Source organism: Pteropus vampyrus, unplaced genomic scaffold (assembly GCF_000151845.1).
Source record: "Pteropus vampyrus isolate Shadow unplaced genomic scaffold, Pvam_2.0 Scaffold48, whole genome shotgun sequence".
In the NCBI taxonomy this organism is placed as follows: Eukaryota; Metazoa; Chordata; class Mammalia; order Chiroptera; family Pteropodidae; genus Pteropus; species Pteropus vampyrus.
In genome coordinates this window covers 5,170,853-5,190,869 of record NW_011888829.1, presented here as the reverse complement: position 1 = coordinate 5,190,869, position 20,017 = coordinate 5,170,853, and the positions used below count along the sequence as shown (strand labels likewise).

Below are 20,017 nucleotides of genomic sequence, written 5' to 3'. Positions count from 1 at the left end.
TGGCTGTTGCCACGTGACAGGCTGGGTCAGGACCTGATCTCATGATTGTAGGTGTTCTGGGATGTGTCATAGGGGCCCAGAAACACTTGTTTAATACTATATGTCAGAGCTCCACACAGGGAAGGACAGACTTGTGCTGCATGACTGTGGGTGAGGTCCCATTGGTCTCTACCTTTGTCACCTGCCAAACTGAAGGGGTCCCCATCCCTGCCCTGCCCAGCCTTTTGGGGTTTCCTGGGGCCCACATGCTGTCAGTGAATGTGAGTACCTTCTGTGCCCTGTGAAGGACCAGGTAAATGGCAGGGGTTGTGGTTATGGTTATTCTTTGGGGGATGTCGATGAGCCCCTTATCCCTGATCTCCTTTCCCCCCTCTCACTTCTGGCTACCTGTTCCATATCTGAATGCTCACTCACCTGGGTGTGGCCCGCTTCCACCAGGAGCCACCAACCCAGTGTGTCTCCCAGTGTAAGGGTGAGTGGAGGATACAAAAAAATACACAGATAAATAGAAGGAGATGATATTAAACAGCCTCCATTACAAAAAAAAAAAAAAAGAGGTCATCTCTAGAGAAGTAGTTTTCTATGCGGAGCTGGAGCTTGCAGGGGCTGGAGCAGTCGGCAATGGCTGCATGCTGAGAGCACCAAGAGCTTAATAAAAGGATTGCTGAGCAGCAGTGAGGGAACAGCTGAAGGAAAATCATTTTCTCTTGATAGTTGAAGTGAATCAGGTGTTCTTATATGTATTCATTTTAGTACATGGCTTTTCTTTTTAAAAATATGTATATATCAATGACGATACCTTGAAGATAAATTGCTTCTTAATTATTTCCTGAGGCTTTTGGCATTGTTCTGTGACTACGCAGATGAAAGCACTTGACCTTAAGGAAATCATCTCACTTGGAGAAGGACTATTAAGTAGGAATATATAATTAGTTCCTTCTACACCCACACGTAACATTCCCCTCTCCTGTCTCAAGCTGGAAAACCAGGCAGATCGCACCTATGTGCTAAAGATGAGCAGGACCAGGGCCAAGTGCCCAAGGGGACCAAGGGCCAGAAACATTAAGGACATAAGTTCCATTGGAACCTGGAAGCTCTAAGCTGGTTGGATATAAAATACAACAATGGGCTAACATGTGAATAAAAGAGAAATAGCAAAAATCAGAAGTCAGGCAGAGGTTTACAAACCAAGCGTTTGCTTAACAAGGCAGTTATGTGGACAGGTAGTGACATATGGTTGGAGCACTTGGCACAGTTCTTAGAACAAATAGACTCTTATGTTAATAAGCTTCAGTAGCTCAAGTAAAGGATTACAAGATACATGTGGAATAATAAAAGGATGGAATCTCAAGGAAATCCAAGAACAGAAGCCAAGCTAGGAGCAGGGTCCAAAGAGAGTGGGGTTGGATTCAAGGTGGATCAAAGATCTCAGCAGACGTCTATGTGCTTCCATTAATGTAACTCAGCTATAGCACATGTAGCTGCTGCATTTGTTGTTCTGCAGACTGGGAAATTCCTCCTGTGCTTCCTGGTCAATGTCTGAAAGAAGAGATCTGATTGGTTCAGCTAATAACTATTGTCTTTGGCAAATTTCTTAGCAGGAGAGGACATCGAAGTTTACTAGCATGCCTATGGATGAACTCCCAGTGGGTCTGGCAGCCGTAGTCACTTTGCGGGGCGAGGGGTGGAAGCCCAGTGGGGAATTTTAGTTAGCAGAGAAAGTTAGGCACTGAAGGCAAATTAGCTAAAGTGAATATCATTTGAATTTTTACGTGACTGAATTCCTAGAGAGGCAAACACCCAATGTCAGGGTCATATAGTACTTGATGACCTCTTTGGCATAGCCTGATGAACCAGTCTGGAGGGAACTTAGCCTAGAAGCTTGCACCATTGATAAGTGAAAAGATAAGAATTATCCATTGTAGAAAGATTCTAAAGAAAAACACTTGAGTGTTTTTGTTGGTGAGAAGCTTCATATGAGTCATAGGTGTACTATACCTCCCCCCAAACTGAAGCAATCTTTAAAATTCAATAAGTAATGATTTAATAATTTCAATACATCAAAACGACTACACCTCAATGTAAATCACAATACTTAATAAGCTTAGGCATCAAAGGTAGCGTACTCTTAATCAGTGGAAGTTTCGTTTCTTGTCAGTGTTTGCGGTGTCATCTTTCATTCACTGAGCACCTGTCTCATTGTCCGTTAAGGGGGATGAAAAGAGAATATGTCCTGTTCTGGGCTTGATCTTCAGAGAAGCATTGACAAATGTGTATTCAAGACTGAGGGTCAAAGGCCAGAGGGGTCAGGAAAACAAAATATGAGCAACAGATATGGGATCTGGAGCTGTTTATCCCAAAGGAAGGAAAATGTAGGGGCCACATGGATGTCTTCAAATATTTGGAGTACTTTTAATGGAGAGGGGAGAAGGCATTCATGTTTCTCATGACAACAGAACTGAATACATGTAGATTCACAGATTTTTTTTTTTTATAAACTGGCCAGGGCCTTATGTCATGTAGTCCCAGGCGTGCGAATAATTTTTCACCTTTTTGCCAGCTCCAAACAGTTGGTAGTGACCATCTGGAACACTGTGTTTGGAAGGATTCTGAGGATGCGTCTAAGCTCACCAGGGACAAAGAATGCTGTCACTGATCGTGATGTCTGTTGTGGAAGGAAAGGGCCATTGCGACATAAGTGCCATGTCTTATGTCACTGATATCGTCCATAGGTTCCTAACCTCTGCACCTTGGATCTCTGAGAGGTTACAAAGTTATCTCGAGTGGTAAACGAACCCACGTATGCAGAAAAATATTTGACAAACTGAGTCAATAATTCATATCGCACAATATGTGCTGCTATTTTTCTAATTATATAGATGCATGATGATGATAAAATATTCCTTTATTTTAAATAATTATTGAATTTATAGTAGGTTTTGGTATGGTGTTTTCTCAGTGGACCTAAAGCATATAATTATATAGTGTATGGGGAGACTGAGGCAAGAAATTTGGGATCTTAAGAAGAAATCCTTTAAAAAAATGAGCCACAGCGCTCTATTTTTCATTTTCCATATGAGAAACTAAAGCCTAACACAGGAAGTGAAATTATACATGTATTTGCAGGTTTCTTTGATGAAATGTCAGTAAGATTCATAAAGGCAGAAAAACATCAATTTTTTTTTTCATTAAGATCTACTCAATGCCTGGCACATCACAGAAGTCCAATAAATACCTGTTGAATGAAAGAACAAACCAAGTGACTTGACCAAGGTCACCCAGTGAATTTGTGCCAAAGGTGGTTCCAGATCGCACAACTTCTAAGTCACAGGCTGCTCACCTTTCGGTCCACCAGAATGCTTCTCCTGATAGCAAGAGAGAATGCTTCATTTTAACACTTCACGGATTGGGATTATATGATGCAGCCCCATTGGCCTATAATCCAGCAGATTTTAACCACTGTCTAAATCAGAATCAACTCCAGGGCTTTTAGGAAACATATATCTCTGAGACCCACCCCCTGGAGATTCTGACTGGGTAGGTTTAGAGTGAGGTCCAACATCTATAGTGTGTAAAAACTCCCCGGTGATTTTACTAAAATACCCTGACTCAGAAACAGTTTTGTACATCTATGCTTAAAATAATTTATAATAGACATATGGAGGTACTTATCCTTCAGAAGCCTAGTTGTTTCGTTTTGAGCAATTTCTTTCTAAAAGTTACAACCATATATTCCAAAAAAAAAAATTGGTTTTGCCAGAGTTTCTCTAGAAGGGCTAGAATACTTATCTGAAAATTCCTCCAGCTTTCCGTACTCGTTTGGTTTGGGCACAAAGCTATCAACCCTGTAAGGTCAAGCTTTCTGATGAGATTTCCAGTGTTTGCTTTTGCAAAGCATCGAAAATGTGGCAAGAATAAAATTTCTCATGGTATTTCCACTTCCTGTTCCAGGCACCATTACTAAGTGAAATTTAGGCTCCGGGGGAAGGGTGAATGAGGACAAATTTTCTCTGTAAGTATTTTTGTCCTTAAGATGTTTCGAAGATTGCTTACTTTAGATATTTAATTTACCAGGGAAAGCGGAAGATGTTTTTCTCTGTTCTCCACTTTATGGTAAGAAATGTATAAATCTTAGCAGGGAGAGGGGAGAGATTTCCTCCACCCTCATCCTGCAGCTCCTCCGGCTTAGGGGCTTCCCTGGGCTGCCCTTTCAGAAGCATGTGAGCTCTAAGAGACAAGAGACATGGAAAGAGGTGAAGGAATTCGCTTTTGTAGGACAGAAAATCCATCTCTAAGAGCATCTTCCTTTACTCGGTGGTCAGGAGTTATATCCTCTGTATTGCGCAGGAGAATGTACCATATTCAGAGCACCAAGTACATAAATTGTGTTCACTAAGGATTGTAGAGCTCTACGTGAGTGACCTGGTACCGTAAGAATGCCAGATTGTTACTATATTTGTACCGATGCTCTTTGGTTTACAAAGCAGTACTTCCAACTGTGTACACAAAAGCAGGGCTTACTGGAGAAGAGCAGCTAAAAAGGAATTAGATGAGGATCCACGTCAGCATAATGACCACATACTGACTCAGTCTCCTTTCCCTCTGACGCTGTCCCCCCTCTCCCTGTACCCTAAACAGTGGTGTGAGGAGTCAGCTCATACTAGCTCTCAAGAGCCAGTTGTTAAATTTTCAGGGTTTTGAGAACCAGTTGTTAAAAAGTCATTATTAAAAATCAAATTATATAAACTACAATAAAATAAGATATATAAAAAACCAAGGTAATACATCCTCAAAACTCATCCTTTCCTAATTATTTTACGGAGTTTTACTATTATCTGTGCTCTCGAGGTTAGTTACATCTATTGTATGACGGAAATACTATAAATGCCGTGCAAATGAACTTCTCTTCCCAATTCTTAGTTGATGTTATGTTGAGAGCTTGAGACCAACCATTTATGCCAAGGAAATTTGGGAATGCTACAAATCAGACTCCCCTCCCCTCCCAATCCCCCAGAGCTTGTTGTCAAACATTGACTAACACACCACTGACCCTTAGGTTTAAAGTTGGTAAAATTAGCATCTACACAGGAGAGCCAATCAGAATACCTGTTGTCTAGTTACATGCATATTCATAATGTATGCTTATGATGGCATATTTATTTGTTTACTCGTCTATTATTTCTTAAGCTCCTAGAACAAAAGCACCATGAAATCAGGAACCTTGTCTAGGTTTTGTGTGTGTGTGTGTGTGTGTGTGTGTGTGTGTGTGTGCGCGCGCTGTGAGGTAAGCCTAAAAAAGTGCCTTACCCCACACATAGTAGGTGCTTATTATGTGAGTTCAGTGAATAAAGGAATAAATGTCCATAATTTCTTCTTGATAAGAAAACCGAAGCCAATGTTAATGTTTGAACTTACTGAATCCTCTCTAATTATATCATTATTTAGTGCTCAGAACAGTGCCTAGTACGTACTAAGTAGCATATCCATATTTATTAGATAAAAATTCCATACATTATCTTTATAACAACCAATCGTACAGATAAGGAAACTGAATTACAATTAGGTTAAGTGACACATCTAAGGTCACATAGCTAGTAAGTCGCAGAGCCAGGATTCAATCCTGGATAACCTGGCTTCATTGTCCACATGCTCAGCCACCACACTGTGCTGTCTGTTAGTAATTACTACAGCTGATGGAGACTCCTGTTTTGTGTGCAGCTCTGGAGGTGTGACCTGTTTGAGAACATACTTTAGAATCAGAAAGACTTGAATCTGAATCTCAAATTTATCATTTTCTAGCCAATTTCTTAACCTGTAAAAATGGTATTGTTATTATTCCTCCATTTCATAGTTACTATAAGGATTAGAAATAATATCCCTAAACGACTTTGCACATGATAGACCCTAAAATAAAAAATCATCAGCTATCAGCCATGACTTCCTGTGGAGCTTATCTGCAGGCATGGGGCTTTGTTTGGTCTCCAGTGCCCTTAGCCACACACTCTCCTAAGTTACCTATTCCTTGGCCATCATGTAAATGGAATAAAAGAAGCCAATTTCTTTTATGTCAGGTTCTCAAGGAGGTGGGACTAAGACCAATAGATACTAGTTATAGAAAACCCTATTTCAGGTCAGCATAAGCATTTTCACTAACTCTGTCTGTTTCTGGGGGCTTGGACAGCCCCACTCTGCAGAAGCAAACAACCTCCATCATCCCTTTCAACCGCAAAGTTTTCTCCCCTGCCCTTCTCATTGGATCTGTGCTGCCTTTATCCTTCTAAACAACCTTTGTCTCGTGTGGCAGAAGTGTTTTATTATACTTGAGGCTGGATCGTCGTTATGTTGATTTTTAGTGTTTCAGACCTGGAATGAGAGAGGGAGAGAGAAGATGGAAATTTATTAGGAGAAAAAGGACAACTTGGGAAGAAGAGCTAATAGATATGGATCGGTAGTTATCAACCCAACCCTTGTCGATTAGAGATGGTTGAGAAGATGAGCTAGCTCATCCAACTGCCCGTGGGCATACTGCTATGTGACAGGCACTGTTCTAGCCAAAAATAACTACCTCAGAGCAGTAAAATAAATCAAATAACTTGCCCAGCTGGCAAATGGCGGAGCTGGATTCAACCCCACTCCCTGACTTCAACCCTTTCCATCTCCCTACAGCTGTCTGTTCTGTGTCTTTCCTCAGGAAAGCGATGGAAACCAGAGCAAGAGGTTTCCGTAACCAATCATTATAATTTGTCAGAGAGCCTCACTGCAGTTCAGATAGACAAGCGCCCTGTCATTCTCTGCCTTATAAGGAAGCGGGCTAAACACTACTTCTTTCACAAGTGACTCAAGAGATTATTCAAGTGAGAGCTAGATAAGATGAGAATCTAGACCGATAGCAGTCTTTGGTGGTTTTTTTTTTTTTTGAAAAAAATTTTTTTTTAAGAATAAACCTGCAGAAATACTTCTGTGTTTTTTTTTTGTTGTTGTTTGTTTGTTTTGTTGTTGTTTTTTGTTTTTCCTGGTAGCAGAGATAGCTTAACAAGCGGATGATACCTTTTCTCTGACTCAAGGGGAGATATTCTAGCATTAGGTACTGAAAGATTGACTCTTGGTCCAAAAACATTAAGCCATTTGAGTGTTTGATTGTGTCAAACTTACATATTCAAAGGGCCAAGAAGGAGTTCATTCTGTGAGGATCGGGTGAGAAGTCGAGGACTGTACCTCTCTGTGCAGTGACAGTCCACTTGCCTGGCCAGCTGTCCTTGAATATCGTATCTATCACTAAGGCTTCGTATTTTAGTTTGACCTTCCTGCTCAGACACAGAATATTTATGTGATCACTCTTTGCCTTAACAATCAGTCAGTGGGGGTTTCAGAACATGGTCCTGGAACCAACTTCCCGGAGGAGGGAGAAAGTGAGGCATTAGCTGTTGGAATTATTTACTCAGAATCAGACAACGCGATCTTGCCTTAGAGGGTGCCTATTCTTCCAGATAACTCAAAGAAGCATTCATTATCCTTCTCATGGAAATGAAAAAACTATCAAAAGTCTGGTCAACTTCTCCTAACTCCCCATCTTTGACCAGATGGCATCTGGGGTCTTAGTTGTCAAGAGCTGCTGGAACAAAGGACCACAAACTGGGTGGCTTTCACAGCAGAAACTTATTATCTCACAGTTCTTGAAGCTAGAAATTCAATATCAAGGCGTCAGCAGGGTTAATTTCTTCTGAGTACTTCTAGGGAATGGTCTGTTCTAGGCCTGTCTCCTTGGCTTGTAGATGGCTTTCTTCACGGCCACGTAGCATTCTCCCTGTATGTGTATCTGTATCCAAATGTCCTCCCCTTATAAAGACACCAGCCATGTCAGATTTGGGCTCATCGTAATGGCCTCATTTTAACTTGATTACTCCCAGGAAAGATCCTATCTCTAAATTCTGAAGTACTCAAAATAAGGTCACATTCTGAGGTACTAGGAGTTAGGACTTCAACATAAGAATTTTGAGGGAGACACAATTTAACCCATAAGATGCCTCAATTGAAAATGGTAGTAGAAATCCATATGCTGTATTTTCTGAAACTGAGCACCAAAGCCCCTATGGCCGGTGGTATTCCATCTCCCCTCGAGGTCTGGGGAAGGCTTAGCTAGCAATCGCTTGGCCTTTTGAACCTGCCTTTGACATTTGCTGTCTGCCTTTCGCAATACAAAATTCTGATCCAGTAAAAAGTCAAAAGAGGTCTCCGAAATGACGCACTGAAGTGCAGTTTCACATACTGTGGCCTATATGTGGAAGCCTGTGAAACCACGGTGGCAGACAGTCTGGTATGCAGCCATCAGAAGCGGGGGAGGGGGCTTGGTGAGGAGGTTTGGCCAAGGCCGCCCTGCAAGTCTGAGAGGCAGAGAGCTAAGAGGAGGCGAGCAGCTTTGGAGCAGCCGGCCGGCTGGGGAGGCAGCAACAGGTGGGACTTTGCATATGCCTGTGGTGGGCGGAAAGCAGGGATGGATGTTTCTACTCATTTTTATACATGCTGATCATAACCACGAATCTCCAAATACAGGGGAAAATATTAGAAGCCTACACATAGTTTTGCTCTGAGTCATTTGTCTCTCGTCTTTATTTCCTTCTATCTCTTCTCCATCTATCCTTAAATTTTTATATTCTTTTCCTCTCGGCGGCCCTCCTAACTTGATCTGTGTTAGGCATGGTTGGTTGCCAACTGCCTACACATTATACTTGTCTCCTTTTTCTCTTTTTCCTTTAGCCACTCTTTCCCTTTACCCCTCCCCGAAAGCTCCTCTTCATGTTCACTTTCCAGCTTCGTTCCTGCTGACGGCTACTCTCTGTCCTAGGCCAGAGACGGTCTACAAGAGAGGGCGACTATATCATTCTTATCCAAATCAGGCCACTTTTGGGAGGGAAAGAAGGAGCTATTAATAATTTCTCTAAAATAACATTTCCACACGGGGACTGGCCGGGGTACCGGGATGGTTATCCCATCCGTGAGTTAGTTTTCTGTCCTCCGTTGATCTCACTTCACTCTGGCAACTGCTTCCTCTGTTTCTGTACCTTAAAAGAAAAAAAAAAAAATCATAGCTCTTATGTTCTGATTTTTCTTTTTATTTCCACCCCCAAGAATCTTTATGTATTTTTGTCAAGATGAATCTTTATTTTCCCTTAGCCCCGCTTCGCTTTCTCTTCCAAGGCACTCTGAGACTTGTCTCAATCTTTGCTTTGGGACAGTCTTGACTGCATCTCAGGGAGGCCACATTTATCTGCCATAATACGTGCAGGACAGATGCCCTGAATTTCCGTGAAAGAGCTGAAAACACGAACACACACACACACACACACACACACACACACACACACACAACCACCAGTGCCATCAACTGTTAACGTTGCTTTGGGTCTCAGGTGAGCCCTCATTAGACTGTCTGCCACTTCACTACCTCTTCCAGAGACTAGAACAATCTCTACACCACGTGAGCAGCCACACCTAGGAACTCTCATGCAGACAAGTTCTGTGTATACGTCTGGGACCTTGCAGTACATGTTTCCAATAAGTGTCCATGTATACACCTAGAGCTGAAAATACATGGCCTGAAAAATAAAAAGAAAATGTAGTTAAAGCTAACTGGGCGTCGCCTTCATTATGACTTCTGTAATCTGAATTATTTTATCCTCTAAAGTAATAAATACCAAAGGCCTAGCCGTGGCTGCTACAGGTTTAACACAAGTAGAAATAAACTTTGAGGCAAAAAGATAGAATAAACATTGACTTAGATCCCTTTTGAAGGTAGTTCTTTTAATGATTCAGTCATCTGCAGCTTAGCGTTCATTCTGAAAAATCACTTTAATTATCAACTACAGTCGTGGGAGGAAGGCCTGAAGCTCCTTCTCAACTGTAACATGAGAAAGGCAGACTTTTTCCTCTTGCAAATTACTGGAAACCAGTCTCTAGGTGTCTGAAATACTTGACAGGGTAACACTGTGTCAGCTGGAAAAAAACTTCTCATTCTTTTCATTTCTTTATTTACTTATTGTAGAGTTTGGACCGTAAGTTTCTTTCTGCTTTTTTCAAGTACCCTGAAAATTAATGAATGAGGGAAAGACAGTGAAAGAAAATACTTTATGGAAGGAAATAAGGTTCTTTTAAAGTTCTCTCTCGCCCTCCCTCCCTTCCTCCCCACTACCCCTCGATCCCTTCCTGCCCCTCCCCCTTCCATTTTATCTCCTTTTTTTTTTTTTTTTTTTCTAGTTTTGGTGCCTTCTCCCACTGAGATTCGTACAGTTAGAACTGTTCTATTGTTGTCGGGCTTTATGCATTAGCCACGATGGCTTTAGGTCTCCCTCTCATTTAGATATAGCTTTTTTTAAAGACTGATGATAGCAAAAGGAAAAAATCAAAATACTTCAAAAATCAAAATACTCCACAGGACAGGTATATAGTTATGGCAATCATGCAATGGAAATATCTGCCAAGGAGCTCTGATTGCCCCAAACCGGATGGAGTGATTAGATCAGCCAGTCTGAAACTACTGACCAACCTGTAGTTTGAGTAAATAAGAAATGAAAAGTGTAGGAGTTTGAGAATATATATTTGTTTAACTTTCACATCTTTCCATATTTCTGCTCTTAGATAAAATGATAAAATAAAGCGATTACTCTTTCCACTGGGAGTAGTTTCTAGCTTGCTAACTCTTTTTCCTGAGAGTATTTGCAATAAAGTTTAAGTTTTTGATGTCTTGGCTCTTATATTTTGCGAGGGTCTCAGATTCCAGGTGGTGGTCTAATAGAGAAGTGACCCCAGTTCTGCCTCCTGTCCATAGATTATAACCTGTGTGATTTTTGAACATAATCCCTGTGCCTCAGGCTTCCTAATTATAAACTGACAATAGCCTTTTTCCGTTCTCTGTAACACTCAGGTAGGGAGTGATGAGATCTTTATATAAAGGCACTTTTGGCAGTCAAGCGTCTTTAAGACATTCTTTTCTTTTCTTTTTTCCTTTGAAATATGAAGACTTTTGCTGGTTGTTGGTTTTTTTGAGGGGGGGATGTAAATCATGTATTCATAAAGAGAACTCTCTAGATTCAAAGTTTAGAATTTGAGGTTTCTAAAAATTATCCCAGGCATGACAGCTTCAGCTGACCCCTTCTTCCGGGGATGCCTCAACCTCAGTTTCAGCTTTTCCTTTTTCCCTTTTGTTTTTAAGCTTCTGGAGCAAGCATATTTCTTTCCTTCCTCACCTTTCAAAACAATATTGACGATCATCTTGTTTAAAGATAATCTGAGAACCCTGAGGTGCTGAAAAATGACGGTTAAGACAGATTAACATTAAAATTCAATATTAGCTTTTTCTCTAATGTAGTCAGAAAAGTTTTCTTTAAGCTTTATCTAAAACCAAAGCATGTGGTAAATAATTGCAGATCTTAGAATCTTGCTGCCCTCAGATTCACTAAAATGGTCTTTCATTGGCATTTAAATTTCTACTACACGAGATCATCTACGTGAAAGTGCTGTTTTGTAATATCTATAATTATAATATCTATAGCCAAATACACTAAAGTTTAAAAGCGCTCTAAGAATGTAAAAGGAAGGGTAACGAAAAGCATGTTGGATCCTAGCAAGTATGCTTGGAGCCAGGCTTGCACGAGCAATCTTATGGGTGGGTCAAATTGTTTATTTTTATTATTTTCAAAATAAAATTTTATTTTAGAATAGTTTTTAGATTTACAGAGGAGTTGCAAAAGTATTACAGAGTTCTCTAGACGCAATTTCCTCTATTAACATTCCTAGGCACATTCGTGGCAACTAATGAAACAATATCAATATGTTATTGTTAACAAAACTCTCTATTTTATTTGTATTGCTTTAGGCTTTGCCTACTGTCCTTTTTTTTTTTTTTTTAAGCCCCTTAAAACAGAATCGTGTTTTATGTGGTAAAAATTTAATATGTACTTCAGGGAGATATTAATGAAACTCTAATACGTGAGTGAAAATCGCGTAAGTGAACTCTTTTTTTTGAACACATGCTAACTGGATCAGCAATCTCCTGATAATTTTCCACCTGGAATACCCTAGGCCTTCTCTGGTCTCTGGTTTGTTCCCCTTGGGATTCCTCAGCCTGCTCCACCTGATGCCAGATGCTGGAACCCTACTGCTGCTGCTTGAGGCTGGTCTCCCCAAACAGATGGTTATATCCAGCGGCACCTGGCACTGTCATTCTACGGTTTCAGGCAGAAGCTTTAGAGTGAAAGCATTTACCTGGCTCTTGTACTGCTGAAACTCTGCCCTTAACTGGCATCATACCATAGTCACTTATAAGAGCTTTGACATTAATGAAGTTTTTTTTTAAAAAAAGGCCTGATCCATGTTGCCCCAAATCTTGAAATCTATAGGATTTGGTCAGTTTAAAAGCACCACAATTAATGAAAAATACCTATTACTAAAATACGAGTTATGGAGGGGCTTGCTTTGTAGAACTCATCTCGATAACAGCCTTTCATACACTGAGCTTCCAAACATTCTTTGAAATATGAGTTAGCAGCAGATAATAGCAGAAAAAAATCTATTTAATTCAGTTTCTGCCTTTGATTTGATGATGTCAGGCAGGTGACTCAATCTTCTGGGGCGTCAATTCTTCTAACAAAGGGGTTGGACAAGATGTGGTCTCTCCTAGTTTTAACCTTGTTTGGATTTGTGGCTTTGTAACTTTCCCTCATAAGGCTTGTTCTAGTCCTTCCTATCAAGATTATTTCCTTAATGTTCTTGTGCTTTTACCGACAAATCACTTTAAACGGGGGAGGAGGGGACTATATTTTTAAGTTCGAATTGTAATTACAAATGAGTTGCTTTGAAAGTAACCAGTTATGTGATTTATTACAGTTGGTTTGTTTTTTAAGTTGATAACACTTACCTACAATGAAATCAATAAACATGAAAATATATAACGATCAGGAAATACAACTATCTTCCTTGGTATCTTCATATCAAAAATATTAATTGGAGGAATCTATATATCGATGAGTGAAACTAATATTCTTGACTCAAGATAGGCCTTTAAACCTCTTGATAGCACTTTGAGTTGGTTATCTAAGTATAAGTAAAGCTGGTAAGAGACACCTATCATTAAAAAAAAATGATTAAATTGACTCTCAAATAGGAAGACATCAAAGTCAAGGAAGGGAATAAGAACTCAAGGCTTGGGGTGCAGATGATTGCTAGGTTTAGCCATCTGCTTTAGTCTCTCCTGTTCCACATGCAGCTCTATAGTTTACATAAAAGTATCTCTCCAGAGGATCAGAAAGAACAGATTTATGGAACCAGATGTGAGTGAGCATTTCTACAGGTGTGGCTCTGCAGCTGAAAGAACATGTTGTACCAGGGATGGAGTTTCTTATTATGTAATCAATATAAATTACCACTAGACTTTTACAGAGGCTGATAAAGCAAACATGTGTCATTTGGATTGGCCTTCTGGTATATAAAGAAAACCTGCTTCACTTGGGGGCACAACGTGAAAAAATGCACCATTTAGTATTTATAAAAGACTTGGTAGCAAATACCACCACAGTGATCAGGCAAAGTCGTTCCAGTTTGCACACAGAGGAAATAGCTGGTATTTATGTATTTTCCTTCCTCAAGGAAGACAAGGAACAGTTCATAAATATTTATAAAGTCTCTCAGCATCTGATAGGAAAGAGCCAAGAGAATGAAAATAATTAGAAGATTTGGGGGGGGCGGGGTGCGAAAATAGAACAGAAGAGAAAAGCTGAAAAAGAATAGAATTGGTTAAACTTAAAGAGGCAAATATTCTCTTTGGAACAGAAAGTCAGACCTAAAGTCAGGGCTATAAAAAAAATTTGGTAAATTGTAGAGCATTTAAAAATTTTAAATAGAGTAAAAATATTGACTAACTTTGTGTCAACGGAGTAACACAAGTGTTTTGGTTTTCTTTAAAAAGCTGGGTTTTAAATGTTTCATTAAATATAATGAAACAAAAATAAACACTTCTATTTTAATACTTCTCATTTGCTTAAAGCTTTTTTGATTTATTTTAACTGTATTGTTCAAATCTCTTATAGTCTTATTAATTTTTAAAAGTTCCTTAATCTATTAATTTCCAAGAGAGCTGTGTCAGTGTCTCCCACAAAGATTGTGAATCTGTCCATTTCTCCTTGTAAAATTAGTAATATATCTCAAGGCTCTGTTGTTTGAAACATATACATACATTCATGATTTTCAAATCTTCCTAATGGAGAATTCCTTTTATCATTGATTCACCTTAAATTTTTTTTGTGTTAGTAATATTACTATGGCTTTCTTTCTATTGTTATTACATAACTTTAAACCTTTCATTTTTCAATATTTCTGTGTAATTATTTAAAGTAGATCTCTCATAAATAGCATGTAGATAAATTTCTAAATGCAGTCAGAGAGATTTCTGTCATTTGATATATGAGATAAATCCACTATATTTATTATTAGTAATGATATATATGAATGTCTGAAAACATAGGATAAACTTAATTTTAAATAATAAATTAGTTTCATTTTCAAATAATTAGCTCATTGTGTTTTTCTTCAAGCTTCAAACAGCAATTTAAGTAAATTATCTCTAAATTTAAAGCAAAGGGTCCAGTTATTAATCTTTGAAAAGTACAATAAATACACAATTTTCTCAGGGTTTCCAGAATTTTTAGGCCCTAGGTAGTGTAGTCATTATGCAAGCCATATCGAACATATTATTTGAAAATGTAGCTAACCTACAGAATAAAAGTGCTAAATTTTTATCTCCGATAGTAGAAAGTTAACATCTAACAATAATAAAGCCACATCCTCAAGACAGTTTGGTATCAGAATAAACAGATAGATCTGAGAAACAGAGGAGAAGCTGCGGAAATAGACACCACCTTCCTCATCTTTCCAACATTATTATAACTACAAATATTGCTCCTAAGTGACCACATAGTATACTGTGACTACATTTTTTTTTTTATACTACTACCTTCCTCCCCTTTAATGATAGTTTTCTGCCATTAATGCAAACATCGAACCGTTTTCAATATGGTCAAACACATTAGGTATTTGTCTTTTTTTTTTTTTTTTTTCTCTAAAGATATTCTTCCTGGAAACTTCTTGGAATCCTCTAGGATTGTTGCACGGCTAGCTGTTCAAAATCCTTACCCCACAGTCATCTTAGGATTGAAAGGAATTTTCTTCTCCTGTGAGCTGAAATTTGAATCCTCTGCTTCCTAGACCCCATCATTCCTTTTTCTTCATACCCCTGTTTTGATGGGGAAGATCATCTAGGAGCTTCCTGAACATGAGTGCAGAGGAGAAAACATTTTCTAATGTCTTTGATTTGTCTCATACTTGATTGATTCTTTGGCTGGGCATAGAATTCTAGGCTGGAAACCATTTTTTCTAAAACTTCTCAAAATGCGCCTGCATTATCTTCTAGATTCCAATGTTGATCTCTTAACAAGCCTGACGCTGTTTTAATTCCTGAATATCTATATGTTGCCTACTCTTTTCTTTTCTAGAAGTATATAGGATCATCTATTTATCTTCAATATTCTGAAATTTCATGACAATGTACCCTGGTATCATTTGGATTTTTATTCGTTTAAACCTCTACACCTGAACACTTATTGGGCCTGGTCAATCTAGAAAAATATATCTTTTAGTTATAGGACATTTTCTTATATCATTTTGGTGATAATTTCCTTCCTACATTTCTATGCTCATTCTCTCTCTTCTGGATCTCCTAAATCGACCATCTGATTTTATATTTTCTCAAAACATTTTTTTTTTACTATTCGATATCTTATTCTAATATCTAGGAGGATTCCTTACTTTTGTCTTTATAGTCATTGTTTTTAATGGTAATTTTTTGAATTTTCAACAGTTCTTTTGTTGCTGTCATTGTTTTAGATATCTCTTTTTATAATATCCTATCTTTTTTTCAGAGATACAAAAGTTCTTTTATCTCCTTGGGAAAATTATTTATATTTTTACATGCTTTTCTGTTCCTGTCTCACCCGTATTTCCTTTGTTTTCCTATTTTCTATTATTTGAGCTGGTCTCTCATTCTTTCCTGAGAATCCTGGTGACCCCTGGCTGGCTGTCCACATATAGGAGTTAGACAATAAAAAGCTATCAGAAACTCTGGGAGGGCACTGATGGCCTCAGTGGCAGAAACAGGCCAGTTGTTTTTTCTTTTCCATGGACAATCACCAAATGCCTGCATCTCTAGATCCTTTTTCTTGGACAGGTTTATCCAAAGAAGACTTTCACAGTCTCTTTATAGTTGTTCTAAACCAAGCTCCAGCATTCTGAGACGTTTTAAGGCATTGCCTAGATTGTGAAGGCATGCCCCAAAGGATAGTTTCCCATTTCCCTTCGTTGGTCCCTGTCAGTTTCACTGGTTTTAGATCACATTTCCTATCAGTTTGGGGCTGGAAATAAGCAGGAAGTTCAGATTTGAATTTCATTCCCTCACACAGAAAGGGGCTCTCGCTGGCTCCCTCTCCCTCTCCCTGTTTCTCTCTGCCCAGAGTTTATTTACCTCTTGCTGATAGGTTGCTTCCCTATTCGTAGGTTACCGGGGTTAGAGTATTGCTATTTCTGTTCATGAAGGAACACAACCTTTCCGGCTCTTGGCTTTATGCAGGAACCCAATTGCAGTTTTCTGCCATGTTACCATGAATGCTACCACACCTTTGACTCAGCCTAGCCAATCTATCTTTGCATTCCCTCTATGTTCTGTAACCTGGAGATGTTTCTCTCCTGCTTTCGAGCTTATTTAAGTGTTTCTAAATGTTTTTCTGACCTTTTTTCTACAACATTTATGTCTTTGAAACAGAATAAGAACACCTCTTGGATCTGTTTCGTTCGCTGTGTTGAACAGAAATCTAAAGTCATTGATTCAAAAATTCTCATCTCTTAGAACATGGAATAAATTATAATGCCTGCTTGTATATAGGTTATAAATCCTTAGCCATCAATTTTATCTGTAAAATGCTTTTCTATTAGAATTTTTATAGTATTTATTTTTCTATATTCTATATATCAATCTGTTTGTCACTAAGCAAACTGGTAATTTGGGGAGGTTGGCCAAAGGGGAAAGTTTTTTCTGCTAGTTTTCCTCATCACAACCTGGCTCCCAAACAATAAATCTGATGGGTAAAACCGAGTGCTTCGGAATATCCCAATAGCCAATGCCATTTTTTTTTTTTTAACTTTCAAGTTTTACCTATTTCTTCATTCCGTCTGCACTGTCAATTGAGGAAAATTAAATTAACCTAGTGGAAATTTAGCCTCGAATATATTTTGAAAGGTAATTCGTTACCTCCTTTGGAGATGATAGCGATGGTGAGTGGAGGATACGCAGAAAGGCAGCGTTCTGTGTTCGTATGCAAATCGGGAACCTTCATGACGGTCAGAAAAGCTGTGCCTGGTCCTTTTTCCTATTCCATGCTCTATCTCTTAAACAAGAGTGATTTTCTAATGGGAGAAATGGAAATCTTACTCCTTGAGGATTACGAGGAATGTGAGATCTGGAGACCTCACCTTGTACATATGTTAAAGCATTAGTCCAACCATACGAATTTCTTTTCGTGATAACATGACTGGTTTTATTAAGATGTCTCAATTCATTGAGGGTATAAGGACAATATAATTTTGTTTTTTCCCCATCAGTACCTCTAATTGTTCTATGTCAAACTTCCTTTTATCACTAGGTATAGGAATCCCTTAATTACATCTCTGCCCACCTCCTAAACTCAAGAAGAATAAATTTTTATTTTAAAATTTAAATCTCATCTTATATTGGATTCAAAGCTCTGCTCCCACCTCCACAGTGATGCTCCCAGCATAGAGTCTGCTGGCTTCGAGTTCCAGGGCTATGACTCTTGAACGACTTCCTCTCTTTCTTTCCAGTAAATAATCCTGGAATACCGAGAGGAGAGAGGAGGAAGAAAAGGTCTCTACTAGACTTCCCACAATAACTGATTGTTATAAAATGATCTAAGATAATTGCCTGGATCTTTATGGTGAATGCTGATAGTTTCCAATGATTAGACATAGGCACTGCTTCCTGCCAGATAACCTCAATGCCACATGCATGGTGAGTTACAATGGAAACGAGTCTCAGAGACTTGCAAACATCTACTACACATGCAAACATCTACTAGCCAGCAAGCACAAAAACAATTATAAAACTTATTCTGTACACTTGGGGAAGTTCTCTCTCAGTCCTTTTAGTTGCTCCAACAAATATCTTATGCAAAAGTTTTACTCCCTGGCAAATGTTAACAATATTCTGATGACAGGATCAGCTCCCCTTCCAGCCAAGCTCAAATATTTCATTAAATGGGTATAGGCCTGAATAGAATCCTAGATTTGTGGCATTCCTCCAAATCAGGGTTGACCAGATTCTCAATCCCTGTACGCACAAGGATGGAGATGCCTGTACATTTCTACATTTCTACAAACATTTCTAGCCTACCAATCACATATATTGAGCACCCACTCATTTGCCAAATAAAACTATTTCCACATCTTTTATGCTCTGTTACAGACCTTTGGGTATGAATTTAGATAGTAATATTTAAAATACCTCTTATACTTTTGGGAGTGTGTAACCCCTGATTAGAGTCCACCATATACTAACAATAGTTCCTAGAGTTCGATTAGAATTAATTTACATACATGTATACATTGTCTACACTAGAGTATTTAATATCAACTTTCCAACAATATGAAATTGGTCATAACACTGAGTTAACTCTTTGAATATAGGTGATGATGGACTCCTTCCCAAGGAATTAAAAAAAAAAAGTTAACTAAAGATTTTAGATGAAAATAAAATAATAGTAAGAAAATAATATAACCAGGGGAAAGACTAACTCAGAAAATCTATAGTTACTAAGGAAATAATATTAAAGCTAGAATCCACGAGGATTTTATACTCATCCCAGCCTCCTACTTTCAAGCTAAAATTACCAGTAAAAGTTCATGTGTTATATTGGGGACACAAATAATATACCTGCCACCAATCTTGCTCCTAGCCTTTGACTGACATTGCTAATTAAACATAGCATTCTTTCTCGTGGCTTCAGAATTCTTTTCAACTCAGTGTTCTAAGCAGCTGGCGCTGGTAGATCAGCATCGATAGAAAAGAGAGAACCCAGTTGTCGTGCAAAAGGCATGGGGTCTGTACCAGCTGTCAGGCGTAGGTAAAATATTGAACCTTTTTGAGCTTCCATTTCCTCATCTGTAAAAAGGTAGGGGTGGGAGTTATAAGAAACAAATGAGATAATATGAATGACTTAGCACCGAGCCTGTAGAGGTTCAATAAATATTCGTTCCCTCCTCTCACAGCCATGAATTTTTTACCAAGCTGTTATATGTTACTTTTAGCTCGTGCCTTTTTCCAGAGCACCACTTCATCTAGAACAAAATGTACATTCGACAGGGTAGAGTTGTCTGTATTTTGACTGTCAGTTTTAGTCATGTCTGTCATTTTTTATTTTCCAACATGAAAAGAGAGGTTTAGAGTAGTCGCATTGGAAAACAAAGAAAATAAGATTAAAATTCCCTCAACTCAACTTTGGAGCCACTAAAATATTAATGCCTTGACAGCTTACTCACAATCGCAAAAGGCTGTAAGCCAACATTTTGCTTTGTATTGTAGAGGTGATGAGAACATATTTTCATTGCTAAAAAAAAATTAAGCTATACAGACAGAAATGGGACATGGGAGCCAAATTCCACAAGAACACCCTCAAGTTTAAGGCTTTTTCCCCATCTTTTGACAATATTTAGAAAACCAAAAACTATTAAGTTTTAAAAAGAATCTTGGATGGCTTACAGATATAGTAAGGTCACCCAAACACTTAGTAGATATTGAATTTTTATAAAAGTATATAAATTGATGAATATTATTCTCAGAAGTAGCATAAACTTAAGAATCATAAAAGCTTACTAAAAGTGAACATATTGTGACTAGTTGCCAATT

General features: G+C 38.6%; 1 protein-coding gene across 4 annotated transcripts in view; it reads left to right on the top strand.

Annotated features, from left to right (window-relative positions):
* Positions 1–20,017, top strand: part of CALD1 (caldesmon 1) — a 185,941-nt gene that overhangs the window by 5,444 nt on the left and 160,480 nt on the right. The window lies entirely within an intron of this gene.